Genomic DNA, 11,556 nt, shown 5'->3' on the forward strand with positions numbered 1-11,556 from the left:
GGCCAATAGGATGCCGCCATGTGTAGGGTAAAACTCTAACACTATGGCTGGCCCTCTCCCCTATATATATCTCCAATTCTATCAAATTTCGGTAAGTTTTAGCTACCCCTAAAAGCCCTAAACATTTACTTTTTTCAGAGAAACTAAGTTAGGCATCGGAGATCCATTGGCCTAACCGCCCTCTCCCCACCTCGTGGGCGCATGAGGCTTAGGTCTTTGATCAAATGTGTTGGTTGTTTTGCAAGTGTATTTTCATCAAAGTAAGAGACGACAGAAATTTGCATTGACAGAAATGACATGAAGATCAAGGTTAGAATATGCCAAATGTCAAATGTGGAGACTAAAACTGTTTGAACATTAGAGCCAGTTCAATGGCTTACAATGTGTACTGGTTGATGAGCTGGTGAGAAAACCATTTTGTTTCAATGAGAGAGAGAGAGAGAGAGAGAGAGAGAGAGAGAGAGAGAGAGAGAGAGAGAGAGAGAGAGAGAGCAAGTGAGCCGGTGCAATCACAAAAGATGTTGAGATGAAAGGAAGACTGATAGTATGACCACATTCAGGTCATTTGTTGAACATGTAAACAAGAAAAGGATGAGAGCGAAATCGCGAGGGCTCAATTGCATACATGTAATCAGAAATCAGCTGGCTTAACTACAAATATTGATTTAAACTTAATCACTATATCACTTGAATCGAAACTAAACCTAACCACTTTACTGTTGGGGTGATGATAATTATGTTGGTAAGATGACTACAATGATGACAAATCCTAATGATGCAAGCACCTGAAGTCATAGTTTATTATGTGCTGACTTTGAGGTGATACCACACAAAAACTATGGTATAGTCTGTAGAACCTCTTCATAAGCATACTTAATTAATTATTTGGCGTGGCGGTAATTATGTTGGTAAATTGACAAATACTAATGATGCAAGCACATGAAGTTGTGGTGCATGATTTGGGATTTATCACTTCCTAATTAGGATAGGAGCTACTTAGCTTTTGTGCCTAAAAGAACGCTGGAGAGTACAGAAAGGGATGTGTCTTTCCAATAGAGAACTATGTCCTATATAAGCATTGCATAATATGGATTTGAGCCACATGCTAAGTTGGATAAAAGTAATTCATCGATAAATGATTGAGAGTTTTTGTGTTGTATTAGTGTGTTTAATGAATGATTGAGGAGTTGGAAATGGTTTCTTGCTTATGTTTTAATTAGGTACGTATGTATTAAATTGGATGTTGGTTGGATTATTTTCAAGCATTCCACATGACTTTACTTACCGAATTGAGAATATGACGAACCCAACTTTAATTTTGTTAATTTGTTTTGGTGGCTTTCAATGAAATCTGGCATAGTTAAATTATCAAAAAATTTAAATATGGCACAGCGAATGTACCACAAAGTTGTCAGGTATTATATGTCGTTCAATTCATTCATATGCAATTTAGGGTGATTCAATTCATCAGTGATCAAATTTGTTTTGAATTTCCTTTTTCTTTTGATTTTCAATTCAACATTGTCGTACAGAACAAAGGAGACACCATTAATGGAGTTACGGATTTGGATGTCTTTAGTGGAACAAATCTTTTTTTTTTTGAACCCATACAATTATAGACATAAAAGACTCCCGGGGATAGAACCATAGCTTTTGAAAAACAATTACCAACATCCTCAATTTTTATCAAGTAATATATGAATGTAAATAGCACTCCCCTGTCTATGGCATACCAATATCCCCAATTTTGCTAGCTTCTTTTCCTTCCACATGATCGTAAGGATTACATGATCACATGAATGTAATATATGTATATAACCACTACTCTTCGGCACATATATTTTCAAAACTTTCTACACCTTCAACAATTAATGTTTTAAATCCCACAACAATGCACGAGTACACTTGCATATGGTATTCTAAGCTTCAACATTTCGTGCACTAGCGACAATGGGAAAGTCATTAGCATCTATGTTGTGGGCAAAACTAATCTTTAGTGGATTTCATGTGATGACTCGGTCTGGGCATCAAATCCCACATCACTTAGGGGATGTGCTTTATATGTGCATATCTCATCTTTCCTAGCAAGACATATTTTGGGTATGAAAACTCAAGAACAAAACATTGGGAGATGGACCTAAGGTGGACAATATCTCAGATCATCTCCAACTGAAAAGACTAAATATAACCCCGTCTAAAATTATAGTCTTGCAAAAAACATCTTTAAATGAATTGTGTTAGGCTATACTCATATAACATCTCCAACCGAAGGCCCCTCAATAATGATTGGTTTTAAGTTTATACTTTAAATTTATTAGTTAATTTAATTAAACTACATTTAGATGTTTTCATCTAACCATTAGATTTGAATCAATTGCAATTGAGGGGCTAGGCTCCAAAAAAAGGGCTAAGAGGGGGGGGGGGGGGTCCTACATTTAGCTAGCCTAAGGCCCTCTTTGGCCAAATAATGGTCTGGTGGGCTCTATAAAATTATAGCTCAGCCATCAGTTCGAGATGAGTTTTTTGGCAAACCAAGCAATTTTTTGTCTGTTGGACCTTTAGCCCTCTCCATTGGAAATGACCTTACTGGGAGTGAGCTGTAACATTTTATGTAGAGGGTTTCCACTTAAATGGATATATATTTTCTTAATGAACCAACGGATAATAATCTATTTTCATATGGCTACATATTTCTAGTAAAAGAGTCATAATCTAACCATTGGGGTATACATCATTTAATGGACAGCAATCTATCTTCTAATTTTCGTGTGTGTGTGTATGTATGTATGTATGTATGTATGCATATAAAATACATTGCTTCCAAAATCCACATTTGCATCCACGTTATTTCCATATTATGCATCAAACAAGTCCAATTTCTATTATTCTACATAAAAACATAACACATTAGTGTGGTAGTTTTGTAAGCAATGCACTAGTTTGTAATTTTTCCTAATGGGAAGATAAGGGATGACAAGAAATTAAGAATCAAACTTCTTTTTTCGTGAATGTGTGTGATAAATGTTGTTACCACTAAAGTTATTAGTCCCATGTGCATTTGTATTTAATACTTTATTACTTGAACATTACAACCAATAATTCTTAACTACCAGTCATATGACAGTATAATTACTATATAAATTACGATAACACAAGTTAGCTAATGTATTACCAAGTTGACAAGTCATATTTCATGGTGGCAGGTAGCCTTATACTATTATTTTTCCATTTATAGAGGATTGTGCTTTTCTAAATATTTTTTTCGTTGAGGCCATTTTAATTCTCGTGTTTGTTATGTCCATTGACATTTCGTGGCCCTCTCAAGTTGCAAACCCCCAGAAGAAATTTAATTAAAAAAAAAGACTTGTTCATCAAAATTTTGATGTTACATCACATATCTGTCTCTCTGTGTGTGTATATATATGTATTCTACCGATGAAGTGTAGCCAAACATGATTAGTACTAGTTAACCGAAGTGTGTATGTATATAAATATACATACATATATATATATATATATGCATGTATGTATGTATATATATTTATGTATTCTACAGATGATATGAAGTGTAACCAAACGTGATTAGTACTAGTTAACCGACATGTAGACTTCAAATAATATTCTCCTCACTGGATGTTAGTTAGATAGAGCTAGATTGTATGTGTATGCATGTATTTGTGTATATTGTGGTGCCCCATACCTTCTGTGAGAGTTACAAAATACAGACTAATGCAAGTGGCCCTTTACCACAGTGGTGGAAAGATGTTGAGCTCTTACATGATGGCGTAGGTTCGAACTCCGTCTGTGACTAATCTAACATCTAATTTAACAAAATCTATTATCTAACAAAAAAAAAAAAAAAATACAGAATAAGAACAATTCAATTGTTTTCTTTTTTTTATACAACAATGATTTTTTTTTTTTTTGTTAAAATTATATAACAATGATTTAGATTAATTAATGAATTAATTTTCTAGTGGATGCATTATCCACTCTCAAGGCCTGCAGTTGGTTGGCTTTCCATTGCAAGTGTCATTAGTTTTTTAGAAAAACTAACGAAAAGTTCAAAAAAACTTCTCTTTTAATGAAAAGCCCTTTTTAAAGGTATAGTGAATAGTACCAGGGAAATGTATAAATGTGGTTTTTCGTTAAAAGTGAACAGTATCGGGAGTGTTTTGCTAAACCTCCCTTCTGTGTGCTCAGAACGATAATATGTATGTGTTTTGTTAAACATGATTAGTACTAGTTAACCGAAGTGTGTATGTATATAAATATACATATATATATATATGTATGTATGTATGTGTGTGTGTGTGTGTGTGTGTGTGTGTGTGTGTATTTATGTATTCTACAGATGATATGAAGTGTAACCAAACATGATTAGTACTAGTTAACCGACATGTAGACTTCAAATAATATTCTCCTCACTGGATGTTAGTTAGATAGAGATTGTATGTATATGCATGTAATTGTGTATATTGTGGTGCCCCATACTTTCTGTGAGAGTTACAAAATACAAATTAATGCAAGTGACCCTTTACCACAGTGGTGGAAAGATGTTGAGCTTTGTATGTGTGAGTTCGAATTTCGTCTGTGACTAATCTAACATCTAATTTAACAAAATCTATTATCTAACAAAAAAAAAATACAGAATAAGAACAATTCAATTGTTTTCTTTTTTATACAACAATGATTTTTTTTTGTTAAAATTATATAACAATGATTTAGATTAATTAATTAATTAATTTTCTAGTGGATGCATGATCCACTCTCAAGGCCTGCCGTTGGTTGGCTTTCCATTGCAAGTGTCATTAGTTATTTTTGCTTGGCTTTCCCTTGCTTGTATCTATTTGTGTGCTCAGAACGATAATATTTATGTGTATATACACACATAATTAAATATATGTTGTTAAACTATTTGCAAGGCCGAGTCAGAAATTTAAATACGATAGTGCACCTTAAAAGATTCAAGCCTTTTGTATCTGACAATTGATAAATCAAGCTAACTTGTTCAACTTGTTATAAAAACCCTATTTAATTTGTGACTTTTCCCTAATATTTTTTTAGTTGTTGTATTAACAATCTAACACCCATTCATACCGGCAAAAACATGTAAGTTAACAGGATCTATACCATAAAATGAGTGAAAGAAAACAAAATTGAGAGAAGGGACACTCAAGAAGTTTTGTAAATACATTTATTAATTATTGACGTGGACCATCAACCTAAATTACACATATTTAAATAATTAAATAAGACTCTAAAAAATTAACAATTTGTCAATATAACGTGGCTGAAAAGCCTCTGTAAATCTTTCCAGCTTCAAAATGGTAGACTATCGAAGCGAAACCACCAGTTGGTCCCCTTTTTAATAAGAAAAAAAGGAAAAAAATATAACGTGGCTAAAGTCACACTATGTTTATTACAGCATACAATTCTACATTATGTATGTGCTAGGGTTGTATAATTAAGCAACTGTGTTATATATGCTAGAATTAATCTGCAATTTGCATATGTTTTCTAGTTGTGCAAATCTAAGTTCACAGCAATGGAGACAAAGCATGGTAAAATAACTGATCGAGATCGGAACCCTTGATTCCCTAACCCTAAACTTTGGAGGAATTATCACGGGGCAGGGACAACACACAGTACTTCTCAGAACAGAACAAATTTGGGCATTAGGATCTTTGAGGTGTTTGTGAATAATGTCGATACATACATCATCTCCCTCATCGTTATTATAATTAATATGACTGTGTTCTGGTTAAACATCACTTCGTTGTATCACACAATAATAAGAGTATCACATCATATTTTGGAAATAAGTGTTTATTCTTTTTCTTTTTTTTTTGTTTTTTTTTTTGTTGAAAGTGTTTATTCTTTTGTTGGTCCGATTTAAAAAATGAGTGATTATTAAACATGACACTGCAGTACTACTTCAAGAGAGAGAGAATTAAACTAATTAATGAAAGATCGAGAACCTGCAATTTGTAGTATTGTAAATCATATTCATATATATATATATATAAATTTATTTATTTTCTTGATGGTGTATATATGGGCGATGATTTACTAATCATTTCGTGTAGGTAGTACTTCAAGCAAAGTTCTAAATTAAGAAAGAAGCACCTCCAAGCTCTTTAAAGATTCCAATTATAGTTTCTTAATTTGTACTAAATGCTTAATTATTTTATGATTAACCTTGATAAACTTCAAACAGAAAAATCTTGATAAACTTAAAATGCATGGGTTGGGTGATGATCATTCCCTGCTGGGACCCATTATCAATGATATTCGAGTTTTTGTTCGTCGTTATGACTACGTCTCAATGAACTTAATCCGTCGTGAGGGGAATGCCGTTGCTCATCGATTGGCACTGGCTGGATTGCAGGGCACAGTTGTGAACACATGGGTGGATCACCCTTCAGAGTCGATTATTGATCTTTTGCTTGGGGAGGCTCCTCATCTCAATATTTGATATTGTTGCTATTTGATGTAATCTAAATTCGATTGGAGGATAGGAAACTATCGTTAAGTTGTTTGTGCGGGACACTCTTTTTCCCTCGTCTGGTTGAAATCTTGGTAAGATTTTTATTGAGGTCCTTTGATGCACACTATCCTCTTGTCTGGTACGTGTTCTCTTCTTTAATGAATATCGTACTTTCTTTCAAACAAAAAAAATAAAAAAACACAAAAACAAAAGGACTTACACCATTTAAATGTGTATCAATTTTCAAAACTCACGGAGTTTTAATTTCTCATATTGCACCATTAGGTTTTAAAATTAGACCAACTTATGTCCTTGGGCTATTAACCATGTAATTCTTCATTAAATTGCCGTTGTGGCTGCTAGGTTAACGGGTAATGCACGCTTGCACTACATGCACGCACAGAAAAATCATCATTGAGCTTATACGTCAACCCATATCAAGTCTCCTATATAACACGGAACAAACAAAAAAATATAAATTGATACAATTTCAAAACTTCATAGTACATTTAAAAAATTAAAACTTACTCTTTTCCAAACAAAAACATAACATCGTTATGCACCAAGGGAAGGGTTTAGGGTTTTTGGTTTCTGGACGTCTTTAGATAAATTTTTGCCTGAGTTTTCTATGATGTGGAGAAAAGGGCTTAAGGGAAAAGGTCAACCAGAAGTCGACCCCTTTAGATAATTCAATGACCTTTTCTATCTCTTATTTTTTTTTCTTTATTGCCCATGAACCATAATATGTAAGAATTAATATTAGTACTATTTCTTTTTTCTTGATAAAGTTGTGGCAAGTTAGGTTTAAAATCTCCCACAAATTGTTCTGATATGGTGGCCACTAAGTAAACAAACAATACACCAGATTTTTTTGAGTCGTGTTTGACTGCCCTTTGTCCCACTTATGAAATCTAATCCCACTTTTTCAAACTTTTAACTGCAAATTTGTCCTCTTACAGCATAACCAGCCGGTTTTACTTTTGTTTAATTTCCACGTAAAGAAGATACTTGAGCCCTCAATTTTGGCTATCATGTACGTGCAATGATTTGTGCCATGATTTATGCTAGGCCTAGGTGCCTTGGTCTAATTAACATTGTTCAGATGTACTTGACTTGAACCCAGAAAACAATAACAAATTGATATTTAAGGGGTGTAGTCAAACTTGGATTTGAGAGGATTTTAAAAAACAATGACAAATTGATATCTAGGCCTAGGTGCCTTGGTCTAATTAACATTTGTTAATATGGACATATTTCCCAGGCTCCTTCATTTCATATGTACCTCAATTCATATGCTTATTTTACCAGTAATCCAAAAACGTTATTTTGCTTTTTTTTTTTTGAATATCAATAACATTTTCATGTAGGTTTCTTATTACTTCAATACATGAATGTATACGAAAAACACAGATCAAAAGTTTAGGGCTCAATTTCGTATGTGCTTCAATTCATGTGTTTATTGCTCATTTGCATAATTATGTTGTTATGTATTTTTTTTTTCCCTTTTTGTGCTACATATAGATAAAAAAAAAGTATGTGGAATAAAGGAGGAATAAAGATGGATGGAGGATGGTGGAACTCGAAGCAATGTCAAATGTATATAGCATGGCAAACAAATTGAAAACTAAAGTCGAAAAGTGAGAACAACTTCACCTTTAACTTCTTGTTTTTATACGATCTCATTCATTTGTCCCCACTCCCTCCAAGACCCTCTCATCCTTCTTCATCCCCATTTCCCTCACATATATTTTTCTCCATCTCTAGCATAAAAAATAAAAAAATAAAACTTAAAAAAGAAATTGTGCCTCTTATTACTACAATCTAATGTTATTCCTCTTAACTTGTAAGTGAGAGGTTTTAGGTTCGATTTTCACCAAATGCGAATTTGAACCACATTATTGCTAGCTCATTGTGAGGTTAATCCCACCCCCTCCTCCATTAGTGTAGATCGTATTTTTTGTTCAAAAAAATAAAAAAATAAATTAGTTTTCTTCCCATTTTATGTTAGTAGTATGTTTGCTAGCATTTTTACAATTTAGTTTTCTTCCCTTTTTTTGTCACGTAATTGAGACACTAGCTCAATAAGAAATTGTTCGGATTTAAGGATTCAGGGAAATTGGACTTAACGGCCCACTAGCCAATCAAGAAATCATGGCCAGACTAGAAATTGGTCCAAGCCTACATCAATACATTTTCTTTTTGAGTTCTATTGCCAGAGATAAACAGAAAACAACTATTTTTGGTTTAAATAAATTAATTTCGCCCACCCTTTTTGCTTTCTGCACATTCATGTTTATTTTACCTTTAATTATCTTTTGACTTGTTCAAGAATAAGATAGTGCAAAGAGATGACTTATATGGTACGAGTACACTGTCAATATGACGTCTTGTGCCAATAATACACGTGGATATGTGAAGATATACTAACAAATGTCTTTTATTATTGGCACTGAACATTACCGTGACGATGCATCCATTCCATACAAGTTCTCCTCATGCAGAGGGAGAAAGTGTGGAAATCTATTTCCTTTAAATAAATAAAAAACAAAGTGCATCCCAGATCAAAGAAAAGTTTAGTTTAGCTAAGCTTGTCACCTATATCAATACATTTGTTATATATAACACTTTTAGTTACTAAATAAAATATTTTTTTTATTTAAAAAAAGGTCTTTTAGCAATTTCAAATATTGCATTATAAAAGCTGAAGAACTCTTTGCAAAATGTCACCCGAATCACAAGTTGCCCATAAAAGAAAAAACTCCCACCATAACTTTATGCAGTCCTTGGTTACAATATTTTGAGCATAAAAGTAACGAAGACTAACAGATTTCGTCATGAATACTTACAGTCACCTTTGTTTGATCAAGATGAGCACCATCCCATGTCTTCGCTCCAGACGACGGGCATAAACTTACATGTTTCTGGCCAGATAACGAGTTCGAGATATTTCTTTGGCTATGAAGTCTAATATTGTTTCTTACAAAAACAAGATCCTCCACTCTATCCATTCTCCATCGGTTGGATGTTTCGTGACCAGGAAACTCATATTCTTGCCATATCTTTTGACACATTGCAATGGTTGAAACCTGACTCAAAATTTTTACAGCTAGTGTCTGTAAGTTCGGCGTCTCAAATCCAAAGTTCTCCCACCATGCAACTGGCTCCATTTTATCCCTACACTCCACAGCATCTTCATCTCCGAAGGAGCCCTTCAGTCGCCAGTAAGAGCTGAGCTGCTCTCTTGGCACCCGCCTGTTTGCACTTTCCGGCTCATATCTTTCTAGGGTGGCTTTCCAACCTCTCATGACAATTTTATCTTTGGCTTTCCCAAAATGTCTAGGGTTCAGTATGTAACCAGCAGCATGAAGTGGAGAAAATAATGCATCCCATCTGTTCTCTATCAGCTCTTTCAACTGATTCTGTATGCCATAATCAATATCCTTACATTTGATGGCTTCAAGAGCTTGAATCCACCAGTCACAAATATCATCCATGACAAGTTTATCAATATCCAGTGTAGGAAGCAATCTTACAAATGGCTCGTATACTTGCAACAACAGATGCGCGCTGCTCCAGAAGTCATCCCCTAAAATGGCAGCTTCAATACTTAAAATGTCATCTGATGCACTAATCTTCCATTGCTTCCACCCTTCGCTGACAACCAATTCTTGAAGTTGTTGCTTTAGCTCAAAAATCCTCTGAACGATGCAGAAAGAAGGTGCAAACTTCACAGAAAGTGGATCAACACTTCCCTTTGGATTTCGACTGAACCTACATGAAGAAAAGTGCTGATATGTGGTAATGCATTGCTCAATTTCCTTAGCACAGTAGACAACGGGTTTTAGGGAGTCCATTTCAGCTATTTCTCCCATCAACATGCATACAGAGTGTGAAGTACACGGAGACAAAAAAATCTGAGGAAACTTTGACAACACATCTGAATCAGATCATTTGCCAGCATTGCCTAGATGAGAGATTACCTGAAACACATTTCCGGGCCTGAATTACATAACAGTATCATCAAGAACACCTGCAAATACATTCTCTGCCCCATCAACATCATCTATATCAACTGCTTTTAAAAACATAAGACCTCTTGGATTGGAGATGAATATATTAATGCGGAAGCAGCCAAGCATACTTTCTAAGCAACCAAAACACAATATTGAGGATCCTGTGTGAGCCCAGGACTCCCTAACTAGAGCCAAAGATCTTTCTATCCTTCCCTTTTCTCTACTTAGGAAAGAATCAGAAAGCTCATCAACTGACAGGGGTTCGTATCCAGGGCCAAAAGTAGAAATTGCTTTAGCCATGTCATGAAAGTAAGGAGAGTTGACAACATTGAGATTCAATCCATGAACATAAAAGAATCTGGCTACTATTTCATCTATATCTTCTTTAGTGGCACAGGTAAGACTTGGCCGTGATGTCCGAATGCGCTTGCTAGGCTTTGTACATCCAGAAGATTTTTAGTCTTGTGAGTTATGCGCTCTTCCTCTGAAGTCTGAAAGGATTCTCTTAAATACCTGTCTATTGCAGGGCAGCTTTTGACTCCAACACCGGAGAACCCAAGTAGGTGGGCTCTAACACGAGAATAAGATCCATTATAACGTAGGTTACAGTGGTTGCATTTCCACCTTTTGGTACCACTTCCTTTGTCAAACCTGCCAAACACAGTAACATGATTCCATCCCCACTTATCAGATTCTGATGGCATATTTCAAGCCTCATTAGTGATTACTGCATACAACGTGTGAGGGGAAACAAACGATTTAGTAAATAACCATGGAGAATATTATACATGGAGCCAAGACAAACAGAACAAGAACTCAAAGATTTTCTCAGGTATCCATTGGTTCCTTCTTTCAATTTATGAACGACGCCAAATTCCATAATGATAAAGGTCATGCCATTATCAAGCCTATAAGAAGAAATGAAAAAAAGTATTTAACACCCACATAAATATGTTAGCATGCGGTGAATCTCATTTTTGTTCTAAAAAAACATTGTTGTATAAAAGTACAATTCAAGTACAAGTCGGAATTGACCCTATCATTTGAACAAAA

At 34.6% G+C, this 11,556-nt stretch overlaps 1 pseudogene; it reads right to left on the reverse strand.

The window, feature by feature from the left end:
* Positions 1–9,222: 9,222 nt before the first annotated feature.
* On the reverse strand, positions 9,223–11,207 carry LOC137741615 (uncharacterized; annotated as a pseudogene).
* Between the last annotated feature and the right edge of the window lie 349 nt (positions 11,208–11,556).

Source organism: Pyrus communis, chromosome 8, assembly GCF_963583255.1.
Source record: "Pyrus communis chromosome 8, drPyrComm1.1, whole genome shotgun sequence".
Classification (NCBI taxonomy): Eukaryota; Viridiplantae; Streptophyta; class Magnoliopsida; order Rosales; family Rosaceae; genus Pyrus; species Pyrus communis.